Source organism: Drosophila biarmipes, chromosome X (genome assembly GCF_025231255.1).
Source record: "Drosophila biarmipes strain raj3 chromosome X, RU_DBia_V1.1, whole genome shotgun sequence".
In the NCBI taxonomy this organism is placed as follows: domain Eukaryota; kingdom Metazoa; phylum Arthropoda; class Insecta; order Diptera; family Drosophilidae; genus Drosophila; species Drosophila biarmipes.
In genome coordinates this window covers 5,952,521-5,966,502 of record NC_066611.1, presented here as the reverse complement: position 1 = coordinate 5,966,502, position 13,982 = coordinate 5,952,521, and the positions used below count along the sequence as shown (strand labels likewise).

The 13,982-nt window shown below is 40.7% G+C and overlaps 1 protein-coding gene across 5 annotated transcripts in view; it reads right to left on the bottom strand.

Annotated features, from left to right (window-relative positions):
* The window catches only part of LOC108024567 (lysine-specific demethylase 9), a 49,494-nt gene that overhangs the window by 19,813 nt on the left and 15,699 nt on the right, over positions 1-13,982 (bottom strand). Inside the window, exon 1 of one of the 5 annotated variants that reach the window (XM_017094564.3) lies at positions 2,879-3,047. The exons of 3 other annotated variants lie outside the window; for them this stretch is intronic. The gene's annotated coding sequence lies outside the window, so the exon portion shown is untranslated. Of the gene's footprint in view, positions 1-2,878; positions 3,048-13,982 lie in introns of those variants that run through there. One more of the 5 variants, XM_017094565.3, reaches the window with a different exon arrangement.

The following is a 13,982-nucleotide window of genomic DNA, read 5'->3' as shown; positions in this document are numbered from 1 at the left end:
AAATATATTATTATATTTTATTACAGTACTAATTAGCAAGCCTGATACAAAAAAAAGGGTACTAATAATAAAAAAATATTTTATTAAAATGTAATATTAATATACCATTATTTTATTATACAATAATAAAAATAAACATTATTTAATTGTATTATAATAAAAAAACACTTCTTTTTTTATATTATAATAATACTACGCAAATAGTTACTATATTATTATTAATGATCTTTGAATGGTTTGTAACACAATTTAAAGCCTTTATTTAATTTACCCATTTGGCCTGCTCTAAGATTGCATTTAAATATTGAACAAGAGAGTTCCCTTTTCTCTCAGTGTGCCCCAGAGAGGGAGAGCGAGTGGTCGGTCGGCTTAAGTGGAGGCAAGTGGGAAACGAGCATGAAATCGAGAGAAAACAAGGATAAACAAGCCGAAGGATATGGGACGGCACTGTTGCTTCGTGTGTGTGTGCGTGCGTGTGTGTGTGCACGTCCTGACCGCGTGGCCATGTGTGCGTGCGGGCCAGAGCGAGAGGGGGCGAGGGAGTGCGAGTGAGTGGCAACAGCCGCCGCTGCTTATTGACATTAAAACCGCTGCCGCTGCCGCTGCCGCCGCCAGTCGATTCCCTCTCTCACTCGTCCTTCCCCATCCTTGCACCTTTTCTCTCTTTTTTTTTTAAGTAACACCCGGCGCAGATGCTAAATAAGACGGCAGGAATTAAAGTGCAAAGGTGTGTGCTGCAGCAACAACAACAGCAGCGGCAGAAGGACGATACTTTGCTCTTGTACTTAGCGTCAACGGAAGAAAAGGAGCAAAAAGAAGACAAGCACCGCGAACAATGCGGGCAAAGGCAAAGGATCTAGCAGATACAAGATACCAACTGCTCGGAGCGTCCACATGGCGCGGACTTAATCATGCACACTCGTTCATGTCCTTCAAAGGACAGGGAGACTTTGCTTTCATAGAGTCAGTATAGTTGGGGTAGATATTTATCGAGTTCTTTACTAGACAGGATGATTCACAAGATCCTTGGAAAACGTGGGGTTTTCATTTATGTAATATTCCAAATATATACTTATTAGAAAAATATTCAAATTCGTTTTATGGTATGTCAAAAACATTTCCCTTTTGCTGATAATCTCTCGTTTCAGTGGGGAAAGGCTATTTCGCAAATGCGTAGTTACCAATAAAATACTAGAAAAAAGCAAACAAAATAGTGGTAAGCAATATCCTTTAAAAACTTAGGCTCAAGGCTATTTTCTAATAGTCCGCATATCTTTTTATATAAAATAGAAATACATAGGTTTCCTAAATTTCCTGTTTCAGTGGGAAAATTCTATTACGCAATAGTTATAATACGGTATAAATCAAGAAGATCCTTAGAAATCCTGTCTTTAACATTTCTCTAATATTCCGTTTTTTTTTATTAAAAAATACAAATCCGTTTTATGGAAGGTCTAAAAAAATTTTCTTTTCGCTGATAATCTTCCGTTTTAGAGAGGAAATCATATAAGGAAAATGCGTAGTTACCAAAAAAGTACCAGACAGGATGAATCAACCAGATCCTTAGAAATCTTAGGTGTTGAGAATTTTCTAATATTCCGCTTTTCTATTTGTAAAAATAAAAATCCATTTCCCAAAATGGAAATTTGCCAAAATGCTAGATTGCCTCTCGTTTTAGTGGGAAAAATTCTACGACGCATTTATAAAAATGGATTTGAAAGGTAGCTTTTTAAGATGTTACTTTTTGAGGTTATTTTCCGTTCTGTTTGTATGAAAAACAAACAATAAAACGGATTTTATACTACCAAATTTATACAGAAACCGGTAGATGATAATAATGTAACCCTGAAACAAACTGAAATAATATTTACTATTTCAAAACCGAAATCCATTTAATGTGGAAACTTAGTGAATAAAATCAATCAAATGATTTCGTTATTTCTTAAAAACCTGTATTTTTTTAAACCATTTTAGAACTGGGTTCATAACAAAATAGGAATCCAAAAATTTGTACTTTCGAAGAACCTAGACTTGAAGTTTAAGAACCTTTCGATGAGTGCCATCCGAGAAAACGATTAAAAACAAAAGGCGGCAATAAAATCGTAGCCAAAGAGCAATTTTGATATCTGTACTATTTCCCAGAAGAGAACAACGAGATAAAGCTAGCTTCTTGTCAACAACTATCGGGCTAAAAAAATAAAAATAATAAACAAACAGAAACGCAAAAAATATTGCCGAATGGAAATTTTGTGGCACGCAAACTTGTTGCTCTATCCATGTGTGTGTGCGAGTGCGCTGGTGTGTGTGAGCCAGTCTATGAGCATGGGTGTGCGAGTGTGTTTGCGTGTGTGGAGAAGCTTACTTTTGCGATGTTTTAATAGTAAATTATTTATTTATTCTCGCTTTGTTTTGTTTATTGTTTTTGTTTTGATTTTGATTTCGATTGCACTGCAGTGATGCGCTTTTGAGGCGAAAAAATCCCAACTAATCGCCGTCGCTGTATTTATTATGATTATTTTGTTGCTTTTTGCATGTCACCAACAGAAACAGAAAAAAAAGCACAAAACGCGCGCGCCACACTCGTGTGTGTGAGTGTGTGTGTGAAAGTGAGCTGGTATTGGCGCGCGCTTAGGTGTGTTGGTGCGCGAATTTTCGAGAGACGGGGCGTATGAGCAATGCCGTGGCGAAAACTTTGCCACTTTTGTTGTCTGCGACGGACGCAAAAACGTCCAAAACAACGCGAAACACCAAAACACCAAAGACAAACAGAAACAACAACGAAACACCAGAGGAACAGTAACAAAAACACCGCTTTACATGCGCACTTTCCGTTGTTGTTTTTGTTGCTCGGCTGCTGTGGCGTTGCAATGCGTATTACTTTTTGCGTTTTTTTCCCCGATTTTTTTACTTTTTGAGCGTCCGCGTCGCGGAGACGCGTTGTAAGCGGTTCGAAAGGTAGCGCAGCACTGGCGCTCTGCTCTGCCGCCAAGTCGAACAGCTGAGAGCTGGGAGAGCCGGAGAGTGCAGGCCCACGACCGACGGCTGGCGCGCTTCGAACGGAACTGAAGTCTGATTGGACCGAGCGCTGAGAACCGCCACGGAACCTGAAAACCCCAGCGGCCGCCTCTCTTAGGCTAAGAGAGATTCTCTCGCTGCCAGAGAAAATGGCACCGAAGTGTTCACTGAGAGAAATTGTGGGGGCGAGTCCGTTATCAGTATTTCTCGGTATTTCTGGTATTTTTGGCCGAAAGTAGGCAACTAAAAAGATTATACGCAGGCTACCTCTGCTCCCAGAGAAAATGGCACGGAAATCCTCACTGAGAGAAATTGTAGGGGGAGAATCTTGATTAGCATTTATCACTATTTTCGGTATTTTTGGCCGAGAGTAGGCAACTAAAAAGATCATGCGCTGGTTCTTTCATCTGCCAGAGGAATTCTTCACTGAGTGAAATTGTTGGAGGAGATTTTTAATAAGCATTTCTCCGTATTTTTCGGTATTTTTGCCCGAAAGTAGGCAACTAAAAATAGCATACGCTAGATCAGACCACAACAATTTTATCACACCGTAGAATTTACTCGTGCCATTGTTGAAAAAATTTCGAAATTTAGATTAAATTTCTTTCATTTAATTTATAAAAATAAACTAATTTTTATATACAGCTCCCAAAGTGCCAGCTGAAAAACTATCTCCTTTTCAATTAGTATATTACAGTATTTATAGTACTTTTTTGTACAAAAAGTATGCAACTAGTATGATTATTCACAAAATCAACCCACAAAATCCACGCACTATAGAAAAAACACTTGCCATATTTACTAAATATAAATTAATGTAAATATGCAGCTTATACAGCTCCGGGGGCATTCTCCTCTCCCTTCCCTGGGGCACAGTTTCCAGAAGCCCTCCCTGGTGGTGCTCCAGGAGGAGGGTTCACCCTTCAGCGTTCACAAACACAACACACCAATGGAGTGGGTCCTCGAACAATCCAGAAAGCGGAGGTTTCTGATTCATTCCATACCCGTTGTTTTAAAACTTTTTGAGGTATTTTTTTTTTGCTAAATTTCAAAATAGTATTTTAAAATACTAAATACCAAATGGTATGACCAACGGATTTGTGTAAGTTCTTTTAATAAAAAGTTTATCAATGGGTTCACTAATAAGCAACCAAACATTTTAAAATCACCTTATAGGAAAATAAACAGTAAGAAAATGAATACTTCTTTCAAAAACAAGCACTGCTTAAATCTCAACACTTTTGTTAAGGTCATAAACCATTTTAGGGGACTGCCACATTTACAATGTACCCCTTCTCAGGGTGAGTCCCTAGTCCGTCGGTTAAACTTTTTCGGGCTTAATGAAGCAACCGCATGGGGGACCGATAACAATGTTGGGGGATTGCAAAACGTGGGACTGGGCAGAAGAGTGACCAAACGTTGGCGGGGGAGCCATCAGCATCAGCATCCACATCATCGCCAGCGTTGCGCCGAGAGCTCTTTCGATCGGAATAAATTTGAATTGAGCTATTGGCAGCAGAAGCAACCGAGCGGAGATAATGATTTTAGGGCAATTGAATAACTATTGAATAGTTTTTCAATCAGCGCGAGTGCGAAATTGGCTCACACTCTGGCTGGTTCCAAGAACCATGTTACCCATAAAATTAAATTTCATTTGCAACTTGACTGGACGAGGAGGCAGGGGGCATACAATTTTAAAATGCGATTTAGAAACACTTTGAAGAATTCCCCAGAACTGTGATCTAGACACAGGCACGACGATAAAGCCGCTGCAATGGCTGATAAGAATGGCGAATTGGGCTGTTTTCAGTCGCTGTGTATAGCACTTTCTGGGCTTTCTGTACAGCGAAAGGCTCATAAAGATAAACTTGTTTTGCTGAGGCCTATTGTCTTGGGGAAAAAGCGGATAATAAAAAACGGAACCCATGTATATAAATGCCAACTTTTAATGATAGAGAAAAAGGTCTAAGCTTCGCTACGTGTTTCATAAATACCAAGACTTTTCATCAGGGTATTTTTCAGTCGTAGAACTCGCCTTTCTTTATAAAGAAATCTGTTTGCCATTGTTTTTTGCACAAACACCTACAAACTCAGCTGATAAGATAGTCAGGAGTCCGCAGAAGTGAAATAATCGAATTCAGCGCGTGCCCAAACGCCCCGCTTATAGATATGTATGGTGGTGTTCGCTTTTGAGGGTTCTGGATTTAAAAGTGACCAAGTGAGTCATCCGAGTGAATAAATCACATAAGAGATACGCTTTATAAGGCGTTAATGGGGTGGTCTTTGTACCGGCTCCTCATTTCATGGAAATATAAACTTTATATACTTTTCAGTATAGTAACCAAACTATTTTTATAGTCAAAAATATAATAGATATTTTGTATTGTATCCTAATGTGTAGATAAATCCTTCTACAAACCTTTATTGGGTCCGTAGATTTGTGTAGATGGTGCAACCTAACCCATTAAGGGCAGGCAATCGCAGGCCGGACGCAGCGGAGAAAGTTTTCGGGAAGAAAATGCGCGCTCGCCTCGGTTTTGGAGAATGGCGAGTGGAGAGAAGAGAGTGGAGAGGCCTGAAAAGACTGGCAGAGCTGGAGTGAAAGGGACGGCCTACGTTGGCTAATGTCTAATTTGTATTTCCCAAAGCATTTGTATCTGTCGATGCGCCAAATTTATCAAGCTCTTGACCATCCATTGTTGGCAAACTTGTTTGGGGCTACTTCCCTTCCCTTACTTTCTCCTGGCTCTCTTTCTCGGGCGATAATTCGGCTCTTTCTCCGGCGATAATTTGGCTCTTTCTCGGGCGATAATTCGGCTCTTTCTCCAGGCAAAAGAGCCCGGTAATTGAGAGTGGCCAGGTGGATGGGCGGAGCGCGGGATTTTTTTGGCACTCCCAAGAAATGGTCGGACCTAGGGAACGGAAATGGAAACGGACACACATGACGGCCAACAACCGGGAGATAAGATAGAGCAGCTCAGAGCGGGTCTTACGTACACTCGAGAAATCTACAGTGTTATCTGCACTTCAGCTGCAGGGAATTATGATGCAAGGAACAGTGGGATCTTGTATCTTGATTTCTGTTGTTCATCTAAGATCAAGATACCATCTATAAGAACATTTTAATATGATCCAGAAATGAAGACTTATATAATTCTGTTATTTTTATAGATTTGTTAGTTAATTTAAGTATAACATTTTCCAAGTATGGTTTCTCATGAAGATCCAATGGATCATATATAGTTTAATAATTTTCCAGCTGATCTCTATGAAGTACCTTTCCCGCAAAGCAATCTCTAGTAATTTATTCTTGGGTTCCTTAATTTTCTGGAAATCATAGATTAGTTAGTTAATTTAAATATAACATTTTCTAAGCATGGTTTCTCATGAAGATCCAATGGATCATATATAGTTTAACAATTTTCCAACCAATCTCTATGAAGTACCTTTGCCATAAAGCAATCTCGAGTTATTCACTCTTGGCTTTCCCAATTTTCTGGCATTTTTCTGAGTGTCAAGGTGGGAAGTTAACTCCGGCGGGGGAATAATGAAGTCAAAACGGTCACGCTTACCCGCACATTGATGGAAAATTATAATGAGCGGCGCGAAGAAGCGGCGGCGGTCGGGGGAAAAACGCCGAAGAAAAAGAGCAGCCGATGATGAGGCAACCACGACGGACGTGAGAACGGATCGGAGCGTCAAGAAACGCCGTCCGAGCAGGAACAAGTCCAAAGAAGCCTCGAAACTCGGAGTCGCCCAACCATGCAAATGAGACCGAAAGCCGGCGATCGGGCGATTTTCGTACTGGGTGTTGGGTGCCGGGTGCCGGGTGCCGGGTGCCTGGGTTCCCTTGTTCTCGAGGTTGCCCATGGAACGCACCGCTGGAGGAGCGCGATGAGGCAGCCAGCCCGCCGACAGCTCAGGGCCATTAGCCGAGGAAGTAACCTAATGACCCGGGCCATGTGCATATGCAGATGGGGACAAGGAACCGCGGCGATCTCTCATGACTGCTGCTCCGTGCGGGGTATAATGATTTGGGAACCTTTTAAGAGGGTTAGCTCCCCAGGATTTGTATATCTCATCCCTGATTCTATATCTATTTGGGAACTTTTCAAGCACTATCAGTACTATCTCTTTGGGATTTGCCTATATCATTTCTTATTTTTATATTCGATAAGTAGTTCCTCTTTATATCAGATAGATAATATAATGGTTTGAGAACTTTCAGTATCAGTATCTCTTAGGGGTTTGTATACCTTATTTTTGATTTTATATCATCTTCTTCTATATAACTCATACAATGATTTGGGAACTTTTCGGTATTATCAATTCTAACTCTTCCGGATTTGTATACCTTATTTCGGATTTAGTATCTGATAAAAGGTTCTTCTTTATTCCATATACAGAATATAATAATTTGGGAACCATTTAAGAGTGTTATCATTATATCTGATAAGCATGTTATCCATACGGATAATATAATGATTTTGGAACTTTTTTAAGACTATCAGTCTTATCGCTCTAGGATTTGCATATCCTATTTTTGATTTTATATCTGAATACAGAATACAATAAATTGGGAACTTTTTAGAGTACTATCAGTCCTATTTCTCTGGAATTTTTATAAATAATTTCTGATTTTATATCTGATAAGCAGTTTTGTTTTATTTTAGTTACAGAATTCAAAGCTGTGGGAACCTTTCGAGTATGATAAATTATATGTTTCTGAAATTTTTATACATAATTTTTGTGATATTTCTAATAAGCAGAAATATTTTTTTATTTCACATAAAACATATAATGATTTGGGAACTTTTTGAGCCCTATATCAGTACTATACAAATTCCAAGAACTTTTCGATTTGTATATCTTTATTAATGTTATTAAATCCGGTAGGTTGTTCTTCTGTATCTGCTTTGTGAAGAGTTATGATCTTAAAATAATACATAACTATACTTCACTGTGGACTCGACTGCTCAATAAAATATATTCCTTACAGGTTAAGGAAACGAACAAATACATTGGAGTTCATAGTATTTAGGATCTTTGGGCTTACCCATTTAAACAAAGTACTTTGTCTGCGACCTTATTACCTGGGCGAATTACTAGCCCATTCAATAACTCAGGGAGCTGGGTAAATATAAATGTTCTCTCAATAATGACTTCCTAGAACGACCAGTGAGAAGCCCATTTGCATGTCGAGGCTCCGCACTGCACTTGGGCTGCTACCGGCAGGGCCATCACCATCATCATCACCATCATCATCAGCCTCATAATAAGCGGTATTACTGCCGCACTACAGCCCATCAGCAGCAGACACTCGCATATATTATGCAGCTATGTGGCCCGAATCCCAGGGGTTTGGCAGCTGCTCCTGACCAGTTGGCCATTTGGCCACTCGACAACCTTGACACAAATGAGTGCGAAAATCGAAGGGCAAGGACGGCGGCGTGGGGGGAGGGGGGGCCCTGATGGGCGGCAAACTGCAACTGGTTCGCAGGGGGCGTGGCCGTCATAACAACAACATTACCAGGCGTTTCTGGGATGGGGGGCAGAGCCCTAGGTGGAGCTACGTACTGGCAGGCTACCTGGCTACCTGGCTAGCAACAACTCATTTGCCTAATAGAACAATTATCGACGCCTACGGCCCCCGTGGGCCTGGCTTGGCCCGGCATGGAGTAGGGTCCTCTGGAATCCCGGACTGTGCGGCGCAGGAGGGGATCGGGTGGGCACCTGGCGAGACCCTAACTGGGTGTTGCGCTGCCATTACGATGATTGTGTCCGCGATAGTGACGATAATTGCGCCGATGACGGCACAGTAATGGTCGGTTGGCCAGGCTGGTGCCCTCAAATACCTGGTCGATTAAAGCCGGAGCCTTCAATTGCGTTTCCTATGGTAGGAATTGGAGAAGGAATATATGTAGGCCTTATGGATGCGTTGCCTTTGCAGGATAATGTGTGAACTTGAGAGATAAACGTTCCCAAAAGAACACAATTCATAGGCACTATGGTATTACCATCGTGATCTCATATCTAATGACACTTTCTTGTTGGACTAACTGGATGATTATAACGCTTTTGTAATATGTGATAATGATACACTATATTATATTAAAATGTGTGAATTAGAAAAATAGAAGATTTTTACTTATAATAAATAATGTATATGGTATGAAATGATATGATAATATAATTTATGTGATATAATATATGATGAAAGTATCATAATAATGCATGATGAATATTTCATATCATATTATTATGTGTGAATTTGAAAGATAAACGTTCCCAAAAGAACACAATTCATAGGCATAATTGTAATTGTGATCTTATATCTTATGACTCTTTCTTGTTGGACTAACTGTATAATGCGTTTGTTATATATGATAATAATACATTAGATTATATTAAAATATGTGAATTAAAAAAATTAAAGATTTTTACATTAAAAAGTAAAATAATTTATATGATATGATATATGATATATGATATGATATATATGATATATGATATATGATATGATATATATGATATATGATATGATAATTTATATGATATAATACATATATGATGAAAATATCATAATAAAAGCCTTTATAAAACAACAATATCATAGCAATAGGTAGTATTTGAAAAAAGGAATTTATTATTTATGCCTGATCTTGGGTTTAGGCAGCTCAGAAAAATACTCAGAAAAATACTCAAAAATATTTTGACTTGGGTAATCAAGGTTGGTTTGCATAAACCGCTTACGATATTCAATGCAATGCCCTGTTTTTATTAAACAACAGATTGTAAAAAATGCAAGCAAGTGAATTTCTTGGTATTAACAACAATGTTGTTGCTTAGCGTTTACTGGAGAAGGGGCCCATGTGCCCCCCACATGTGCTCCTGCTCCTTGACCTTCTCCATCCGCTGGCAAATCAACTTTGGCGCAGAACAAGACAATGAGCGCCGTAATGAATGAGCAGGGGCGTCGCGGAGGAGGGGTTGCCAAAGGGGGCTGGGGCTGGGGGCTGGGGGCTGTGCAGGCAAAGTGCAAAAGCGCATTTAACGGCTTTGGCTGGCAAAGGAAACGCAAATAAGCGACAAGGACGCGAACAAAGAAAAGGGGTGGCGAGCCCGTGGAAGGCCATCCAGTAAACTATGTGCCTTAAAAATGTCAAGGCTCCCTTTTCGGAGGGGCGGTGGGCGGTGGCAGTCAGCACATTTTCTGGCAACCCTTTTGGCCAACAAGCCAGCGAGCCAGCGAGCCAGCGAGCCAAATCCATAAGCCAGTCCGCCCTCAAGGGCAATTCGGTTAACGAAACAATGGCCACGAAGCAGCGAATGCGACGACAATGTCGGCAATATGCAGCGATATTGTAAGGAGCTCAAATTGAAAACAGCAGGGGTGGCGTTTGCACTCGATTCCACTTGCGAAAGTAATCCAGGGAGCGACCATCGGGAATCCATAGAAGCCAACTCCCCGCGCTGTGGGCCAAGGAGTCGAGAAGCGTTTAAATCTTGCCAAGTACACTGAATGAAACTCCCTATTCCTACGTTTATTTGCATTGTGCCAGCCAAAACACTGTTTTGGCAGGGCGAAAATCTTGCATTTTCGGATTTCAGTCGAAAATACTCCCCTTTTTCTGGTTTTTCAACCGTAGCTCAGCCAACTCAAGGCGTACAGCTAAAAGAGCGACTGTTCTGGGCAGCTGGCTTTCTATGCTAACGATCCCCATCACTCTAAATAAAATTTATTTTTGAACCAATTTTCGCTTTTTTTGCAAGGGGGTACATCATATTTTTTTTGAAATTCCGATTTCGGTCAAAAGTGATCATTTTTGTGTGGCTTTTTTGTTCGTTACTTAGCCAAATCGAGTCGTAAGAGACAAGAGACCGACTGCTCTGAGCAGCTGGCTACGCCTGCTATCGATCCCAATCACTTTTAGGAAAGTTTATTTTTTTGGAAAATTTTTCATTTTTTAAAATTAAGTTTTTTTTTTGTGTAAAATGTCAAAAATTAAAAATTTTCAGGTTTAAATGTCAATATATTGGAAATTTAACTACGAGTTCAACGAGGTATGACATTCCTCAATCTGACGTTTAGTTTATTTTCAGTAGCCAAAAAACTAATTTTGTAGGGCGGAAAAACGGCATTTAAATTTGACAAAAATCCCCTTCTTGAAAGATAATAGATGATTCTGTTTTGCTTATCACTGAAAAAAGTATGAGCTATTATTAAATCTCCGAATTTACGAGTGGCTTCCTCCCTCGTTTACTTTAAATAAATTATAAAAGCAGTAAAAGGATGAGACTCGTGTAAGCCCTCCTAATTGATTAAGGAAAGCGAGGGTATAAAAACTTTGGCTGGCTAAAGCCAACTTTGATTCTTGTTGGTTGGTTCTTGGGACAAATTTAATTACAATTAAAAAGTTTTTGAAGGCGCTGACCTTCACCTCGCGGAAAGCAGTTAAGATAGCATAGCGCTCGAATGAATAGCAGCTACCCCCGTTCAAGTTTTTAACATAATAGTTATTGTCCTTGCTTCTCCGTTTACCTTGGATTCCTGGGCTCTTGACGTATTTTCCATTTTCCATTTTCCAGAACCAGAACATGAACCCGAACCAGTCGACCATGAGGATTGTCCACCCCATTTTCCTCCCCCCGATGACATTGACTCGTCATCAGAGCAGCACAAGACATTAGCATAAACGCAAACATAATCCGGCTGCCGCTAAACGCTTTTCCACGCCAATCATTAGTGTGGCCAGCAGCATTTTCCTGCTTTCCTGCTTTCCACTGGCACGCCCCCCGTTTTCCATCGTTTTGTTTGGCTGCTATTAATGCTATTGTTGATTTTGCTCACTTTGCGGCTTTGCGTGTCAAATCAGATTTGGAAATTCCAGTGCTGCAGCTTGCTGGCAGAGCTTCGGGCGAATTTCTCCCCTTTTCCCTTTTCCCTTTTCCCGTTTTCCATTTTCGGTTTGCCAGCTTTCCTCCCCCTTTTTTTTCGCCCACGTTTACTTTACACTTGTGTGGCTCCACGTTGGAGTTGCATTTCGAAATCTACATTTATGCAACGTGGGGATGCTAATCAAGGAAAGCCATTGAGAATTATGTTGGCCGAAAAAGCACATTAATTTTCTTATTTAGGGGAGCCACGTACCATTTAATGGGTTATTTATATACTAGATTTTGACTATTAAATTTAAAAAGAAATGTTTATATTGATTTCCATGCTTGTAACCTGAATTCATGTGTGTTGTCACCATATGGTGACAAATGGTACCCGACTGTCACAGAATATTAAATAATATTAATATGATTTTTTTTATTTAGGGGATTTCATTTATTCCATTTGGCTATTAAAATAAAAAAAATGGTTAATATTGTTTTCCATGCTTGTAACCTGAATTCATGTGTGTTGTCACCACTTGTTGACAAATGGTACCCGACTGTCGCAGAATATATTTGTCTAGAGCCTGACTTAAATAAGTTGTCACAAAACAATTTTTTGAAGTGCAAACAAAGGTTTGTTCTGAAAATAGTAGGAGATAGTCCCAACTGGTCCCAACTGGTCCCAACTCTGATCTTTTCTATGCTTTTTGTTAATAGAAAAGTCAAATTTCAAATATCGTTTTTACAATGTTAAGGGTTAAAATCTACTTGAAAATGTACCTACGCATATTACGATGATCCTGATTTCTCCTTTGCTGTTCCTACTTTAATTAAAAGAGTGCCCTTGGTTTTTAAAAGCTTTTCTGAGTTTCTCCCTTAAACCAATGAACATGCTCCGCCTGCAGCTCAAACATTTCAGCACACAACCATGGAGGGCGTAAATCACTGGCACACAGAATCAAACAGGTGGGGCAGGATGGGGTGGTGGGTGGCTGTGGGCGTGAAAGGGAAAGGACAGCAGCCAGTGGCGACAAACAATCCATAGGTAAACACGCCGGTGGCGCTGGTCGATGGTCGGCCGGAAAATTGAAATGTGCGTGTGCAGTGAAATTGCGTTCGAGAGCAGTCACCACAAAGCCATCCGCTCAGGCCAGCCCATCCATCCAATCGCCCAGAGGGAACTAATTGTGTTTGTGGGTGGCAGGTGGGCTGTAATAGGTCAAAGGTCAGCAGCTCGGCTCTGGCCCCGACCGAGTGCAAGTGCCAGCCGAGCGAGGCCAATATGATCATCAATGTGCCACAGAATCTGACACATCGATGACAGAGTCCTGTGGCGGATGAAAGTCGGTGGTCACGGGCTGGGATTGTGGGCGGCGAATTCGGGGGTGGTGGCATGCCACCGGGCCACGATGCAAATTCGATTTCGTCGCCCGGCCTTGTGCTGGATACTGAATGCCAGCTGATTGCTGCGGTTTGTCGTGGCGAATTGCAATTCAATTCAATTCCATTCGATTTCCATCGCTGCGTGCCTCCGTCGCACAAGTGGAATAGTGTCGAATGGTGCTCGGTGATTACTTATGCACCCGCCCACACCTGCCTGAAGCCCGCCTGCAGCTTCCATGACAAATAATTCATTTCACCAGTGCAGTCTGTTGGTAATCCTCGTGCCTCTGACTCACAGAACCTAATGAGTAGCGCCTTTCGTGGTCGGTCGAAATTGCAGTAACAGGTCATATAGTACTATATCTGATTATAGTTTATACTAATCTACGTGGCTTGGATTGCAAGGCATTCTTCGCCCCATAACTTTTGCCCAAAAATACAATATAAACTGACCATGTAGCTACTCCCAAGTTGGCTTAGTACCTATTATATCGATAAAGTTATCCATTTTAAGGGATTGCAAAACTTATTGGGCCAATGCGATTTGGTTTCAATAGCAGTTCTTAGAATCTCAAAAGACACCTGCCTGCCTTATCAGCCCCACTTTTCACACTCTTGTACTTTTTGTTGCATTGCTTGTCTTGTGCAAACAGCTTGGGTCAAAATAATAGTAGAGTTTTTCTGTAGTTTAAAGCTTATAC